Source organism: Folsomia candida, unplaced genomic scaffold, assembly GCF_002217175.1.
Source record: "Folsomia candida strain VU population unplaced genomic scaffold, ASM221717v1 Fcan01_Sc012, whole genome shotgun sequence".
Taxonomy (NCBI): Eukaryota; Metazoa; Arthropoda; class Collembola; order Entomobryomorpha; family Isotomidae; genus Folsomia; species Folsomia candida.
The window spans coordinates 1,873,312-1,891,119 of NW_019091204.1; positions in this window are offsets into that span (position 1 = coordinate 1,873,312).

The window sequence follows — 17,808 nt, forward strand, 5'->3', positions numbered from 1 at the left end:
ATTCCTAAGAATTAAATTCTATGGCTTAATTGGAATGATTTTTTCATCTGAAGTCGTCAACCTAACCATTTTCCACGACTGGGTCGGTTGAAGGTTTTGTGATGACATTCAGCAAAGGTGGGATTCCCTGATCAGCCTCCCAGTACAGGCTGATAAGCAACGTGACAACATAGGGGAGACAGAACATGGCAGAAATTATCTGCGTCACGTGGCTCGCACCGGAATTGTGCCACAGGATTCCATACGCCTGGATTAGATAGGTCAGGAAGGAAAGGCGGTCTAACGTGGCGGACCGTCCCTGTCGCAATGTGATCACTTCCTTATCTTTGTCGAACGTGAAGGACAACCACGAATAGCGGTCGGCGGTAGAAAATGTACGTCTCAAAAAGGGGAGCAGGATGGATGACAACATTTCAAGGATAAGGATCGTACTCGGTGTAAAACTATTTCATTCCCGTCATATATAGTACACTGATAAATTGAACGCACTCTTAAAAATTAAGCGCTTGTCCGTTGGTCTGCTCTCGCACGTGGTGCACCTTAGAAAAGAGTTAAGCAAAACCGGGATATGGCATATGAACGTGTGTACTAATTTTGTGTCAGATTTACGAAATCAACTTGCACAAATGGCTTACATATGGAAAACTGGTTTTGAAATTTTGAAACTGGAGGGTTTTATGTACCCATGGACGGATGGATGGACTACTTTGACACACGCATACCTTAATTACTAATAATTAGGGGAAGAGGAGTCGTTGATGTGCGGTTTAACTGAATCCAGAAAAAAACCTTTGCGTACCTTTCTTAATTGTTAAGAGTGCTTTCAGAACATGAAAAAGGCAGAGCTCACATGCATACATGAATGAAGAAATGCTCATTTCTATTGAATCAAATATGTGAAACAGACAAGTCAAGGTTCACCTACTGTGAGGAAGAGTTGGATAGAGCGATTGTAAACAAAGTTTTACTGTGCATACATCTCCGGCTGACCGACATTTTGTCCACGCCTGAAATGTAACGAGCTTGCAGGGGGTATACATATTTAGGAAGAATCATTCCGAAATGAACTTCACTTGCCCACAGATGGACGTAAGATAAAACAACACTAAATAATTGATTGGGGTCCATTTTAAAAATAATTCTGGCATTCCAGACCTATTCAAGTATTTTGTTGTGTGGTCAGAGAAGAAAATCTAAAAATTTCACAGCCTGTGTCAATCGACTCTGTATAATTATCAGTGCTTCTGCTGTTAAATAACACCTGCACGAAATTGGTGCACGAGAATGTTCTTAAAGGTTTATTAACACCCACCAAAAACTTGGGAAAGTGTATGAAAATGCGCGAAAATGCACAGAAATCATTTAAGGGCAAATAATGTTGTAATATTGCAATTTTTCTAAATAATTGGTTAATTTGCAAGTCGCTGTGCTATTTTAGGGAATTTATATCGTCATCTTCATATTTTAGTGTCAACAAATTTTCCCTTTCAACAAAATATCTGAAAACCGGAACCACCCCCTGAAGTTCCGGAGGCAGAAGAGTGATAAATTGCAATTTTCCAGAATTGAACACAGTAGTAGATGGGGAAGCGAATACGACAATAGATGGGTAAAAAGTCGACAATATTCATCGGCCTCTGAAACATCAGGCAGTGGTCGTACACCCCACAAAGTATATATATTCTTAATCCACTCGCCAAGACCTTTCCAACGATACCCCACTTAAGGGGCTCCGTGACCTAACGACCTTTCCACCCCCGAAACAAGGTCACGCAGGTCGATTTCGGCTGTGAAGGTAACTTGACTATTGTTCCCATACCAGAGGTCTACTACATATCAAAAATATCCGAAATAGATTATGCCATGTTGACCGTGCAGAATTGTTTTCATCTATATTATAAGCTGGAAATGTCTGTTGGCAACGGAAGTGAAAGTAATTTTCCGAAACGGAAGTGAAAGTGGGGAAAGTGATTTGAGTATCAAGTCACTTGGAAAGTCGATAAGTCACTTCGGACATATCAATTCTACCAGATTTTGTACGCTGAACACGAATTTGATACTCAATTTGACTTACGACGCCAAAATGACCGTGTGGGGGTGGCCACAAGATAACAAATATCCTAACGGTTGACTTATTACCTCACAGATGGTTTCGGATTATAAGGCAATGGAAAATTTAACCATATAAAATTTTTACATTCAAATCAAGTACCGCCCAGCGGGAAATGGGCTTATCCGCTAGTTTGCTAATATTGAATACTTCAGGGTGACGTGTAACACAGATCAAGTTCTGTATCACATCCGTACTTAATAAGTTCAATTAAGACTGATCAAAGGCAAATCATCCTTATTAAACCGCAAGACGGTAATATGAGCATATTCATTTGCGCAAACTATATTCATAATTTTTCAAGTTCAATGCGACCAACGTTACTAAATTTGGCCATAATGTGAATACTTCAAACCATGGTGGAGATCTATTCTCTCTCTTTAATAAATTAATACGTCATCAAGTCATGGTCAAAATTTATATAGGAACAAAGCATTAAATTTGATTCATTTCAACTTTGTTCACTTGTCCGATATCTTTCGTTTTAGAGTCTTATGTAAAGTTTTAGAACATGGAATATTTCTTATCCCTGGTAACTATCGCCGGTTTGACCGTAAATTTCCGTACGTTATCTTCACTTAAATATTGTATCTGAGTTAAAATAATCCAAATCGGAATTTCGAAGGACAGAAAAAAATTATTTTGTCAAGATTTGAAAACTTTGTGGAGCTGATTTTTTGTGAGTGTAACGGTATCAATATTTTGGTTCGGGGGCCGAAAGTCACAAAATCTGAAAACTGGGCAGCGGATTTCTCCATGACGAAACAAGATATTGAAATGTTACTTTCACCAAAAGTTTCCTAATTTTTTTCCTACAACCCGAATCGACCGTTTTCGATATTCAAAAAAATAAGTTTGAACAAATAAATTTTGAAAAAATTTCGAATTTTTTGGAAGGGGATGAAATTGAGCAGAAACCATCAAACCAGCTAGAAAACATCGAAAGGAGGAAGAACATATATTCTTTGTAGGGTCCGAGACCACCCACTGCAAGCCCAGAGACAGAAGAGTGTTTCTGAGTTTTTGCCCATCTACTGTCATATTAGCTCCCAATCTACGTCTGTGTTACATTCTGGAGAATTTGAGATTTATATTCTTAATTATATTTTTCCCCTTAAAGCTCCTGAAATGACTCAAAATTAAGAAATATTATCGTTTTACGATGTTCTCAACCTTTCTCTGATGGTTTCTGCTCAATTTATCCCATTCGAAAAAATTCGAAAATTTTTTAAAACTTATTTTTTCAAAATTATTTATTCGAATATCGAAAAACGCTCTATCCGGATTGTAGGGGTAAAAATTAGGAAACTTTTGGTGAAAGTAGCACTTCGATATCTTGTTTCGTCATGGAGAAATCCTCTGCATGGAGATTTTGTGACTTTCGGGCCCTGCCCCTGCGGCAGTGGCCGGTGCAGAATCAAAATATTGATACAGTTACAAAAATCAGCTCTACAAACTATTCAAATCTTGACAAAATAATTTTTTCCTGTCTTTCGAAATTTCGGTTTTGATTATTTTAACTCATCTAACAAGGGACACTATTGACATGGGTGGCGTGTCCAGGGTACCCACTATGTTTTTTAGATTCTACTAGATGAAGGATCCATTCACATTTCCGTGTAAAATTCATATTTGGTGCCGTGGCGTCGCTCAAAATTTGAATGTTTCTAATTTTAAAACCGCCATTGCTTTAGAAATCCTGGACGGATTTTCAAAATTTTTGGAGAAAATCATGACAAGGGGTCGAAGTTTCGAATTCTATGAAATTTTTCTAAAAAAAAACTAGTTTTTCAAATTTTGGGATGTTCTTACAACACCTGGGGATTCACCTGGGGATTCGTCGATTTTTTAAAAAATACCTCAAAATTGTTTTTTATCATTTTTTATTATTAGGATATTTATTTCTGTACAGAGTAACAATGTCTGTAAAATACATGGTAGTTTTAGATATAATAAACTTCATTAAACTTTTTTCCTGGTGGAAGTGTCCCCAGGATTGAAGCTACATTTCCACGTTGAACTGTAATGCCGAGTCGCTGGAGGAGAAAAGTTGTGGAGCGTGGTTCTCCAGTCGCGGTAGCGATCCGTTGCCCAATCTCTTTAATGAAGGATAACCCCTCCTGACCCCATGTACCTGTCGTCTCAATTGCAACGGGCATAAAGATGAATCGGTCCAGGAGAAAGGCGTACAATTTTTTCTTTCTATCTTCTGCCTTTGTTGCTGCTGCTCCTTGGTGGCGGACTGTCTCGGGGAGATAACTAGGTGCGAAGGTGTCAGCGCAGGTAAAATCCCACACAAGGGATCTTCCTCTTGCCCACGGAACGAGAGTCATCCCGTCTGGATGCTTTCCGTCTTGGTGTGAACATCCGGGTGGTTCAAGGATGCAGGGAACATCGGCTGATCGAAGCGCCCTCGCGATTACGTCGTTAGCGGCTGCGTGGCGAGACCACCGACCAGCACTTCGTCGGCAGGATAAACCATGATATCCTCGTGAACTGACTTGCGCTCCACACGGGCAAGTGTGGGGTTGACAAACATCGCAACCTAAACGGAGGGAAATTGCGATGCGAAATGCCTCGTTCGAGAGAAGGGTGCCGATTTGAGGAGATGGGAGAGCGTTGAGCCATATTCCTGCATATTTGTCGCGAAGAGCACATAGGCGAGCCGTATCTTCAGACGTGGCTGCGGCGACGACTAAGTGGGACACTGTGATGTCGATGATGGGGCGCTCCCATGCTGTCTGTAATCCTCTCACTGTGTTGGGAGGAAGATTAGTTGGGCCAAGAGAAGTCCATCGTTCCTCTCCTTCCGCAATGGCGGCATCGGAACCATGTAGGTAAACCGGAAGAATTTGTTCCATTAGGGGTTGGGTGCTGTAGACTGACGAAAGAAAGCACGGTATCGCTACATCTTCAGCATGTCTGACCCCAAGGCCACCTTCTTTCACGGGTAGAGAGGACTGCATCCATGCAGCCTCCGAGAGTGAGCAGTTAAGGATCCCCTCCAGGGCGTCCTTGAGTGTAGCGTCATAGAGAGCGAGGGCCTCCCTTTTTCTCCACGACGGTGAGCATCGGAGAAAGTATATTAAACGAGGTATGGAGATAGAAGCTCGGAGGAGGAAGAAAGCTGAGTGGGCAGATATTTTCTTGAGACGTTTGGAGAAAGTTGCCAATTGCTCCGTTTTGGCAGCCAAAACTGCCTCCATGGCTTCGTTGGTAAGAGGAGAACCTAATAATGTTGCATTTTCTCTAGTTATCAGTTGGATTCCTGGGGCAAAATTTTGAAATTCTTGAAAAATCTGGGTGATGGTGTCGTCGTCCGCCCCCAATACTCCAACCTCACACTTGTTGTGGTTGAGATAAAGCCCCACTTCTTCACCCGTTCTGGAAACTTTCTCAAGGGCTGCTAGTACCGTTTCCGGGGTGTCCGCGATAGTCCCGTCGTCGAGATACCATGCGTTTAGCTCTGTGTCCAAAGTCTTGATTATGGGGTGGATGACCAAAGAAAACAGAGAAGGGCCCAAAGGGTCGCCCTGATGACAACCCAGAAGCGAAGGGAGAGATGTTGTCCCGAAGAAAAGTGATGACGGGTTAGCGTAGCATTGGGACACGAACGGGAAGATTGATGGAAAATTATCACGAACAGTGTGCAGTAGAGTGTCTCTTCTCACTTCATTAAATGCGTTCCTAAAATCAATTTTAAGGAATGCTTTGGGGGTGTGGTGAGGGTAGTTGTAGTATACACGGGCGGCATGGGCACCGGTCTCAGCGCCACCTTTTATTCCAACGCCTAACTGATGAGGTGAAAAGTGGTCGATAAGTTGGGGGGTAATCTTAGCGAGGATGACCTTGGCGGCGAGTCGGCGCCACGTATTTCCCACCGCGATGGGTCTGATACCCCCAGTCTTCTTCCTCAGCGCCGTGAGAGATGCTCCGTATAATATTGGGCACAGCTTTGCAGGGACTTTTCCAGCAATCACATGGTTGAGGAAATCTGTGATTGCTTGGGCGAGGTGTTCTCCTGTCTCCCCCTGATTGCAGCTGAGTAGGTCCTTTAGAATTTGGGGTCTCAAACCATCGAGTCCTCCTGCCGAACCTGGGGGGAAAGTGGATACGGCCTTAGCTACTTCAGGAACGTGTACTTCTTCAATCACGAGTCATCCGCTAGTGGTTGTGGATAGTTTGTGGGCTCTGGGTGTACCGGGTGCTTCGCACGGAGGACGCTTAGAGTGTCATCGTCGTTTGGGGCTATGGTGTCATCAGAGCAGGCAAGACGAATTGCTCCTCGAATGTCGCCATCTGCGAGTTTGGCCTCCACTTTCTTGACAGTTGAATCAATTTGGGGGCTCCGTTGCGAGAACTGGCGTGGTGGATGTGGTAGCGGGATGGAGAAGTTATTTTCCCATTCAGAAGTGCGGGTCTTCACCCATGTGGTCAGATTTTTTACTTGGTCCGATTTTTGTGGAACTGGAAGCGTTGCATACGGGAAGAACAGGAGCTTTCTCCAACTTTCCTCGCTATTCCCAGAAGCAATTTCCTTGAGAATTTTGGTCAGAGATTGAGCGACGATACTCCTTGCACCACGCGGGACTCTTCTCAAAGTTGGGACGGTCCCCTTCAACTTGGCTAAAGAGGAACCCAAGAAGTCAGCTTGGTTTGGAGGAAGTTGTTGAAGTGGTGGTTGGTCTGCCCATCTAATTCCAACATAAGCGTTTGTAGCACCTCGAGCTCGTGGACGAAGAAGCGTTGCGTTTGGGAAGAGCTGATTGATATATTTTGCAACTGTGACATCATGAACTTTTCCTTCTCCAGAGGTTTCAATATGGTGGGCGTAACGGGTGACGACCTCGGATTTTGGAATTTGGCCAGAGGGATCCTCCATAATGTTTAATTTAAGCCAATGTTGTGTTGACGCGATGGTGTGTTTTTTCCTTGTAGTAGTTGAGTTCTGTGAAGATGAGATTGCTTGTGAAGAGAAACAATCTGGACAAAGCCACTCATTTTCCGGTATGACGACAACAGCAACACAAGCTGTGTGGTACCATGTCTGACAATGGTCGCAAAGTATCCAATTGTCATCATCTGTGTTACTAGCTCCAGGGCATGTGGATATCGGGCAACGTTGATCATCTGAGTTGTTGTTTTTTGGTTTTTGTTCTTCGTAGGCCGAGGCCGCGCCAACGCATGTGCAGTCATACTTCGGTTTTTCAGGGCAGGGTGGCTTCGGGACCGGTTTGCACTCCTCTGCAAGACAGGCGAAGGTCAAGGTAGCTGGGAGGTTGGTACATGGTGGTGGGGCCGGAGGTGGACACGCCTTCTTGGGGGGCTCACAGCACTTGGACGTATTAGAGTTGGAACAGTTGCTCATGATGATGGTGATGGTTTCTTGACTTGCCTTATCCGATTATCTCTCCGAAACGTCAGTTTCGTTTTTTAAACGTCATTTTTTATTTATTTCTTAAAATTTTGACCTTTGTGGTCATTTTAAGCCCAAATTTTTGGAAATCCATGGGAAACTAGAAAAGTTATGGAGGTTTGAAATTGGTCGAAAACGCAGATTTTTAAGCTTGGCGCCACGCCACGGCGCCGAATATGAGTTTTAATTTGCCGAAATTTTAATGGATCCTTCATCTTGGGTCCTAGTAGATTCTTAAAAAACATAGTGGGTACCCTGGACACGCCACCCATGTCAATAGTGTCCCTTGTAAGAGGAGGGAAACTATAAATAACCATAATTCAAATAAACTAAATAAAAATAACTATTCCTTACTACAGAGACCAATCTTGCCAAAGGCGAACCTTCGGAAAAATTGTCAACCGTAGATCATGCCGCTATTGCAGTGCGAGATCAGCTCTTAAAAAATCTATTCGACTCGTACAAGAAGGAAAACTATGCGGAAAATACGACCGTTCACTTCGGCATCACACCCGCAGATGTGATCTTTGTAAAGGACCGATTAACTTTATTTTATTTTAATAATATATTTTAAGATTTTTGAATAATTTCGGGCATATGTTCACCCAAAACTTTGTCAAACAGTCACAATTTACCTTGAACATTGAATGCTTACACTAAACTATTTGACACCATTTAACACAAACTTGCAGGACACAGAAAACAATGTGATGGATTCCAGAGTCTGGCTGCAAATCGTAAGTGAACCTTTAAAATTTACTAAAATATTATTTTCCGCATGAAACAGTAGTTCGATAAAGAGGAATTTAATGTAGTCCTGGATAGACACCAGATTTATTTGGAACGAAACCGAATTTCCCGTTTCGGTTTTGCGCGTTCCAGCAGAAAAAATGTGGCGACCAGACATTTCCCTTTATAACGGGTGGGTTTAGATTGAAATTGATTTTTTTTTAAATTTTGTCTCTAAACTCTTAGAAACTGGGTATTTAAAAAATGAGCGGTATTGATATGTGACTCCATCGCTTTGGTATTAAAACGTTGTACTACCGTACTACCCTGATATAGATTCGGTAATGAAATAATACCATGTGGTAATCATTTTACTACCAGGTAGTATTAAAGTTTGTACCATATGGTATTAATTTTTAAAATTTAATACCAAATCATTACCAAAGCGGTAAAGTTAGATATCAATACCACGTTTTACTGATTTTCTTAAGAGTGTATAACCATTAATTTTTGTACCACCTTTTCAGACCCAAACCCAGTATGGACTGCTACGCCACCAATGCTTTGGTTTATCCAAACGGGAAGGTTTGGTGGGAGCCGGCCTGTCGTTTGCAAACCTACTGCAGCCTCACCCTAACCAACGCACCCTATGACGAACAGATTTGCAACATGAGGTTCAGTGGCGGGACATTAGACGGTTTCACGATGGGTCTGGAACTCTGGAAAGAGGGCAATGTAAGACCACGATATTAGATAATTAGATAAAGCTAAGGCTAAACAAAATTCAGAGACAATTGACTTTGATGAATAGGGGAATAGTCTTAAATTGATGTGTTCAGTGCTCAGTAGAATTAAAAATAATGTCAAAGTTCATCATCAGTTACATCAGACACTAATTTTTTTATTCAAAAGTCCAATTCTCCGCATATATATATATATATATATATATATATATCTGTGCATGATGGGTACTTGTGTTTGTGTATGCCATATTGGTCTGAAGGAATTGGTTCAAGATTTAAGGATTTTACAACATATTCTTTTGCATTTATCTAACATTATTATTTATTGTACAAGAACAATAACTATGAGACTACCAGATCGACCACTACATATTTAGTAACTGCCATGATGATGAAACTCGTTCTGTTCTTCGTCTTTGATTGGTTTTTTGTGGAGTGTATTTCTGGCATGATTTTAAATTTCCGAATTCCTCCTCTCAAAAGTAAACGACCTATTTTTCTTATAGATATATCACACTTGCTGATATGTCATACTTTATCAATCAGAAATACCAGGTCACAAGGAATGAGGCGATAAAACAAGAGAAACTGAACAATTGTTGCGGATCCGTTTTACACTCTTGTCTTCACATTAGGCTTTAAACGAAGGCCCGACGGTGGCGACAATTGTGTAAACCATTGAAAGACAATCTAAATTATGTGGGTCATTATTAATTTCTTGAATTTGGATACCATTATTGTAAAATCCTAAATTACAGACACAAAAAGTGCTGTTAAAGTATTTACAACCGATTTCTTTTTGTGCTATATAATGCACTGTCACATGATCAATCCCTTAATACTTTCTTGCATCCAAAACACGCCTCTGCAATAAAAACGAGTCCAACTAGAGCTAAGGTTATTCCCACAGTGATGAAGAAAGGTGATAACGTGTTTGTAGAAATATATGGTGACGCCACCCTCAGCGATGGCCACTTCATCGCCCTCAACCTTGAAGACTGAGTTAATTGCCGGTCCCACAAATTTTGGAACCCTCCCATCTCCAGACCCTTAATACTCTGCCTAATCTCAACTCTTAGCATGTTGTCCGCCATGGAAAACCAGCCGAAGTTTAAGGCAATTTCATAAATCCAAAAACACTCATACTTTCCCTTCAAGAATAGATTTTGTAATTCCAGAAGTAAATTAAATGCCTTCACCTTTAGGTCAGTTAGGACGACGTTCCGTGGACTACGTTTGGTAACGTAACCAGTCAAATTGTTGCAAGCGTGGCTGCGGATTAACGTATTATACACGCATTATTAAATTGATTTCAGTTAATATAAGTGAAGCATTAGTCCATGCTAGTGAATAAATACGATTTATAATGAATGCTAAGATTGATATTCAAATTTTCAGCCATTCTGAAATAGACCAATATTACAAAAAACATATGCGACGACCTTCAGAATTACCAATACAGACGGTTTTCAACACCCCCTTGGATCGGCAAATAAATGTCACAAATGGACTCAGGATGGAAAATAATAATTATACATGTTCTCCTCGATTATCAGATCTCCCCAACCCGCGCCCCCCAAAACCCCATTGTGGTTTTTTGGACTTTCCCCAACTCCCAAAGGCGAGAATTCCACCGAATCAGCTCACAGATTCCTCATTTGTCATTCCCTACAGCGTCCCAGTAAATAAGTGACCCAGGTCAACATTTGTACTGACCTTAACCTGAAAATTTTGACGTAGTTTTTCGTTTTTTCGTCATAACTTCCGCGATTATGAAATGGTATCTTTCTATTTTTGCTACTCCGAAATTCTAAAACATGTATTAAGATTTTTCCATCCTGAGCCCATTGATGACATTTATTTTCCCATCCAGAGGGTGTGGAAAACCGTCTGTATAGGTAATTATGAAGTTCGTCATGCATACATTTCATAATTCTTACATTTTCTGGCGAGCGAAAAAAAGTTCGCAATTTGAAAAGTTTCCGAGTCAGATCGTAGGGTTTGGATTTGAAAATCTGAGGTTTAGGATAGGAAACAGTTTAAAACTCGGTTTTAAAAATATATGTACACAGTACCTACTGTTGGTTCGCTAATTTTCTTTGATGAACAACATAAAATTGGTCTCAGGAAAATCTGAATGTAACTTACATACATATACACGAAATGCATTGCTAGGTAAAATTCCACCTCAATGCATTTCAGTTTAATAATAATATGATAGGAAAATACCGTTACTGCTGTGAGTCTGACAAAAAAATATCAATTGCCTAAATGCAAAGACATACCTTACAACAATGGTTTTATCAAGCGGGAAAACCTCCAATGACTTCATTTTAAATTCCATCTGCAATCGGGACTGGATTGATATCATATTGTTAATTTCCTCCGACTCGTATACAAGGGTATAACCGTTGCCAAAAAACTCACTCAGGCTACGGAATTTCTCGTAACGTGGTGGCATCACTAGATTTGCCGTTAAGTACAATTCATACTGTGCAAGCAGCAAGAAACTTGTAAGCAGCAAGAACACAGCAATCAATTTGGAGAAATGCTTACTATTTGACGATTGCCTTAGAAAAATCGCACAAATTGCGAGCACCAGTTCGCCCACATTATTTAGTAATTCTAGTATCGACGATGCTTTTCCATATGTAAACAAACCTTTCAAAATCATTGGTATAAGTATAATCCACAATGTAACGACACACCCAAGCCACACCTCTGGCGCAAATGGTGACACCCACGCGACCAAGTCGGAATTTTCCGACCAAACATTGAAATTACAGTATATCGCGTGATACCCCTCATACCGGAATGAATGCAGCATATTAATATTTTCATAAAGGTAGGTTGTGTGTTGGAAGTTTTGATGGAAATGCCCAAACACATGTCGATACCAGCCAGAGCCTACGATTCGGACAAACGTGATATTTAAAATGTCACCAATCGTTACATATTGTCTTTCAGCAATGACGCAGGATTTCACACTTGGGGTAATATAGTATTGCCCTTTGCCGCATAATCCATCTGGAACAAAGTTGTCCACTAGTTTTGCCGCGATGGATATGTCGTTTCTCCACCCGTGTACATGGTACGTCGTTACCGATAACGTGTTAATCTTGGGGGTATAGTTTATCAATACAAGCGTATCTTTGCAATAGACGCACACAAAAAACCATTCCATTTCTAGTAGTACAAATGAACTGGATGCATTGATTTTCAAATGAACCACAAAACTTCTATATGGTATTTGTAGTTCGAATTCGTAAAGTAACTGGAATACATCCTGCGGGGGTTGTTCAGTCATGAGGATAAATATGGAATGTGCCCAACTTCTGTGAGCGTCCCGTGTCAAAAATACGTAATCAGTTCGAAATTCGTTATCTTCGATGCCGAATTTCACGAAGACGGTTATTGTACATACTTCGTAAAATTTAAAGTCATATAACCTCTTCTCCTGATGAATAGATCGGATGGAAAAGTTTGCCCGCCCATTGACCGTGTAGATTAAACTTGTTGGATTATTGACATGGATGAGGTGTTCTGTTAGGTCGACGTACTCGAAAGTATAGCTCAATCGTAAGAACTTGATTACGCAGTCGCCAAAGTGTCTAAAATGACCGGAAGGGAGGTTACCCAGCTCCAATCTGGCTAACACAGTCATTAACAGGACTGGTAAGAGCCAAAGTTGAAAAAACATTTTAACATGCCGAAAAAAATCCGAGCAAATAACTGACTAAAAAATGATTTGGCTTCAAGCATACAAGTCAGTACGATGGCACATAAGGTGTTATTATTTAGTGGTATCCATTCCTACAAATATGTGGTGTTTTTTTCTAATATCTGAGTCAATTTTACGACTTGGTGGAATTTTTGTTCACTAAGGTCTGAATCTAATCCACAGGTTTGAGTATATAGGCTTCAAAAAAATGTGGCTTGAAATTAAAATTTTTCTGTTTTAATTCTTCTGGTCAAAAAACTTGTAAACATGTATGCGGAAAAAATAATAAAATTGGTAGGAATGGCAATCTGGGCAAAATCATTTACTGTCACCTGCTGGACTCGAAGCTTGAATTCCCTCGTATAGCCCAAAACTGTGTTACTGACTAATATAAGACTGAATAATTTGTTCTAAATTCGCATTGCCAAATAATTAGAATTTAGGGTATATTAATACATTAATACATTATATTCGCTCGACTTAAGGTGTTAAGTTATGTTATCATTATCTCGTGTATTGGGATGTACTCGGCCATGTACGTCGATACTTATTTTGTCAATATTCTATCAGACTATATAGGTGCAAGCCAATGGGTAGGTTTGTTAGTTTACTAAGGCTCAATTGATCTGGTTACAAACACTATATAAAGTTTGTGTTTAAAATCGTAAGCCCAAAAAAACGTCGTTTTACAGTACCTACATTTACCCACATCCTATCTATGAGCAATATTTAAATGGGTATAAATATGCTAAAAATCCGTATTTTTGTTTGCCAAATAGTTACATGTTTATTTGCGTAACCATTGTTTAAGGCAGTCGGCTGATTTGAATATTCGGCTATATGGTTCAAGTCTTTATGTATAAATTTTGTGTAATTTAATATGTATGCTTTTAGCGAACTTGATTTACTTATTTGAAAAGGAGCGGAAAAGAGGAGGCTCACTGTTTGTGGTGCAAGGGATCGTAGTTGGCGCCAAGTGGTTTGTCAACACTTTTACAAAACCCGACATTTAATTTTCCATTATGACCAACATTATTCAAAAAATATCTCAAAATATTAAAATGTTAAATAAAATAGTAAAACTTTGATTGATATAGATTGCGAAAACGTATGCACATGAAGATACGCAAATTTCGTCCCTATTAAGTTAATTTACCAAGTAGGTTGTAACTAGGAGAGCTACCACTGTAGCGTACCTTCTTAGCAATGACACATGTGGCTCCTTGGTAAACATATTTTTGTACTTAATGAGTTTTAGAGCTTCCTTGGAAATCTATCAATTTGGAATTAAATATTTATGCTTCTCGGAATTCATGTCGCCCATAATTATTTATTCCACACGTAACGTAGTTATTACATAGTCTTGAAAAATTGTAATTACTTTCATTAACTGGACGGCCTACGAATGCTGATTGACGCAAGGACGGCATTTTTCCCTGAAACACCAAATATGCACACGTATTCAAATTGCTTATACTTGGTTAATGTAGGTGGGTAAATGAATTATATATGTAGGTGGGTAAGCAACAAGGTGGCTATTAAAACGCCGTACACAACAAATCCTTTCAACTATTGTAGGAAAGAGAGTAGTATTTGTGGTGTGGACAAGGGTAAGCATAGTGTAACCCGTACCACTGGTCATGATCAAACCAGTGATACGGGTCCGAAAGTGCCCCACTCCCGGGGAAATTTATCCTTCCTGCCACCTGGCAGTGGGTTTCCCCAAACCGACTTTCTCTGGCAGAAGCAAGGCTCTTCCTCGCCTTCTTCCTCTATCTTACTTCAGTCTAATCTCTCCATTGAGCAACACAAATAATTTCTGTCTTCTCCTCAAATATCATTTGTAACATAATAATTATTTGAATTTAGCCTTAAATAAATTGTTGTTTATTATAGAAGACTCGCATTGTTGCTCTCTTATCACTTAACAATACTTTGCTTCGAATAGACGGGCAGTCCTCCCCTCTGGAGGACGGATTCAGGTCACGATAGGGAACAAGTACACTTAATTATACATATATATATATATACGCCCATTAGGGATTCATTATACAGTATAGCGAACCCATATCGTGTCACAATAGGTATGGAGTCGGCTGGTTTACCTAGTGGTAAGGTGTCACCCGGTATCTGAAGACATGTGGTTCGATTCCACATACCATGCTCCTCTTCATATTTTTCCTCAATTCCAAGTTTCCATGCTACAAAAATGCCTACACGTGGTGGATCGTTGTGCTTTATCACTCCCTCTCACTGCCAAGCGCAGTTCCTACCAATTTGTCGAGGAAGCAATTATAATGTTATACCTAAAATGTTATACTTATAATTTAACAAAAAACGTATGTTCAAATTTATTATGCACCTGGATCAATAAGCAATTAACAAACTAATTAATTTATCTATACAAACGTCCCACATATCTAAGGCCGTCTTTTTATCAAAAAACGATCCATCGCCCTCCCCAACAACGACAGGTTTCATTGAGAGGAAAAATTTCTTAGCCCAGGGCAACCTTACTCCGCCTCGTGTGATTTCATGAAAATTCTCCGATTCCAGGGAGGCGAAGCATATGAAACACAATGTGAATAATGATTATCATCTCGATACCTAAAAATACGAAGAATACTGTTGCGAGGAGCGGTATATTTGCGGAGGAGGATATCACCATGTACAGCGCAATTATTTCCGCATCAATGACACCAATCAGGACGAAAGTCATGAGGGGAAAGGTAAACACGTGGTTCAAAAGGTTTAATTGGATTTGGATATTTCTATATTTCATCAAAATCCGATCCATACTTGTTGATAAATTCCTAATTTGAAGTAAATATTAAATATAAATATTATAAATATTACCGTAGAAAAATTAAGAAAGCACTATACGTTAAGAAAAATCCATCCAGTATGTTTTTACATCAACCCTATATTTTAAATTTTTTTTATTAATATCATAACCTGATATCATATAATCTACGGATGCTCTTGGCCAGCGTATGTACGTGTGTATATATGACTTAAAGGTTCTCGCGGGATGGATGCAGACAAACATATTGACCAAATTTTCAAATCGTATTAAACTTTCATTAATCTATGTTTGTACTTTGTTTAGAAACATATTTCCTTTTTTTGTTAATTTCATAATTATAATATTGTCGCAAAATGAAAGCTATCTGCATAACCAAAGTCGAGATAAATATTTTACGTATATATTTGCATATGTACATAAGGGAACTGAAACTGCTCCATGCAACAAAGCTCAGCAAAACGTTCGCTCGCATGAATAAATGCGAATGAATGCGAATGAATGAAGAGCATGAATGCGGAAATTCCGGTTTCAAACCAGTTTCAAAGCAGATAAAACCAATTGAAAACCACTTTTACGGACAAAACTGGCAAAAGCTGTGTATTGCTGACCGCTCCTTTCCGGTACGACCTATTACTCTAACCTCGGCCACAGTCGCGACGACCAAACAACGGGCATTACGAGATTTATGAACGTTCCATTATATACCGATAATTTCGACTTGTCCCAAGTCAAACGTGTTTTATGAGTTGTTTGATGTCAGATGGGAAGTTTGTAGATATTTTTTGAGCGATGTTTTTTAACCAAATGTTGAAACTACGTTTCGAGAACAAAATTACATACAAATAAAAACGTGCGCCAGCTCAACTCGGTGAGTTGAAAGTAATTACTCATATATCAGCGAAGCTTCTAAGTGAAACTTATACGGGATGAATCTTGCAACCAGAGATTACAATACCCTTTTTAAGGATTGCATTATTATAAATTAATAGCGATATTCAATGCGTTTTATTTTCATTGCGTAATGAAGTCCATAATCTAAACGATATTCAGAATCAATACATTCAAAATTGTTACACAACCGCATTTAGTTTAGCCTTCTCCACAGCGTCTCTAACTTTCTGTGCGAATCCTTCCACATCTTTTAACCCCTTCTGTCCAATAACGCCTAGATCGTTGGCGACCTTATCCGCATAGTCTTTCGCCTCCTTAATCACTTTTTGTGAAATTGCGCCCGTTTCATTCCAAGCTTTCTGGGGCATTGTAAGAAGTTCTTGTGTTACTTTGCTCCATTCCGTTTGGACTTTTGTGTTCACATCTTTCGTAAAGTTATCGTACTGGACTTGCATTTCAGCAATGGTTTTGTTAAGTTTAACAGAAATTTCCTGTATGGTGTCGATTCCTCTCGCTCGAGCTTCCACAGCGTCGGCAGAAATCGTTAATCCTGTATGAATAGGTCGACTTACGTTCACCGCAATCCTGACAGCATTCGGTACTAATTCCATGGCCATATTAAAATCGTTTCTAGCGTTTTCTAGGAAATCCTTTAAATCAATTTCGCTCAGATGGATAAAATTTTTGACTGTCGACATCGCCAAGGTTGTGGTTTCAATGGAGGTTAAATTTCCACTTGACATTCCCGCTCTAACACCGAATTGAATCGATTCGGAGGCTTGCTTCGTCGCAGCTGTCGTGATTTGCGAAAGTTTATCCATCGCATCCATCGTAGATTTTAGAGATATGGCGAGAAACTGATTAGTTTCGTCTAGAGAAGTTTTCATGCCAGAGTCCGACGTGGCAGTGACATTTCTCAAAGTGATGCTTAAGTCATTTACCGCGGTTCGTTTTGCCTCTAACGCCGCCTCTTCAGCTGCTTTCCCAGCTGCGTCGACTTCTTGGATCGTTATGGTTTTTGACATGGCTTTCTTCTTGTTTTTCGCCACCTTATCGGCATCTTTCTTCGCTGCGATTTTTTTCTTCACGGCGGCGTCAATCGTGGCAATGCTCTTTCTGAGGACATCTTTTGCAGAATCAACAGCTGTAAGAATTTCCTCTTTGGGTGTTCTAAACGCGTCCCTAATTACGAGTTTAGCCTCAGCACCTGCATCCTTAATGATCGTTTTAGTTCTGGCCGTAACATTTTTGACCATGCCTTTTACATCGCTGGAAACCGTTTTGATGGCAGTCTTGATATTTGACGTCGCCCGTTTGGTGGCGCTGTTAATCTCGGTGGAAACATTTTTCAGGCAGGATTTAGTCTTCGTCTCTGCCATTTTCAAATTAATT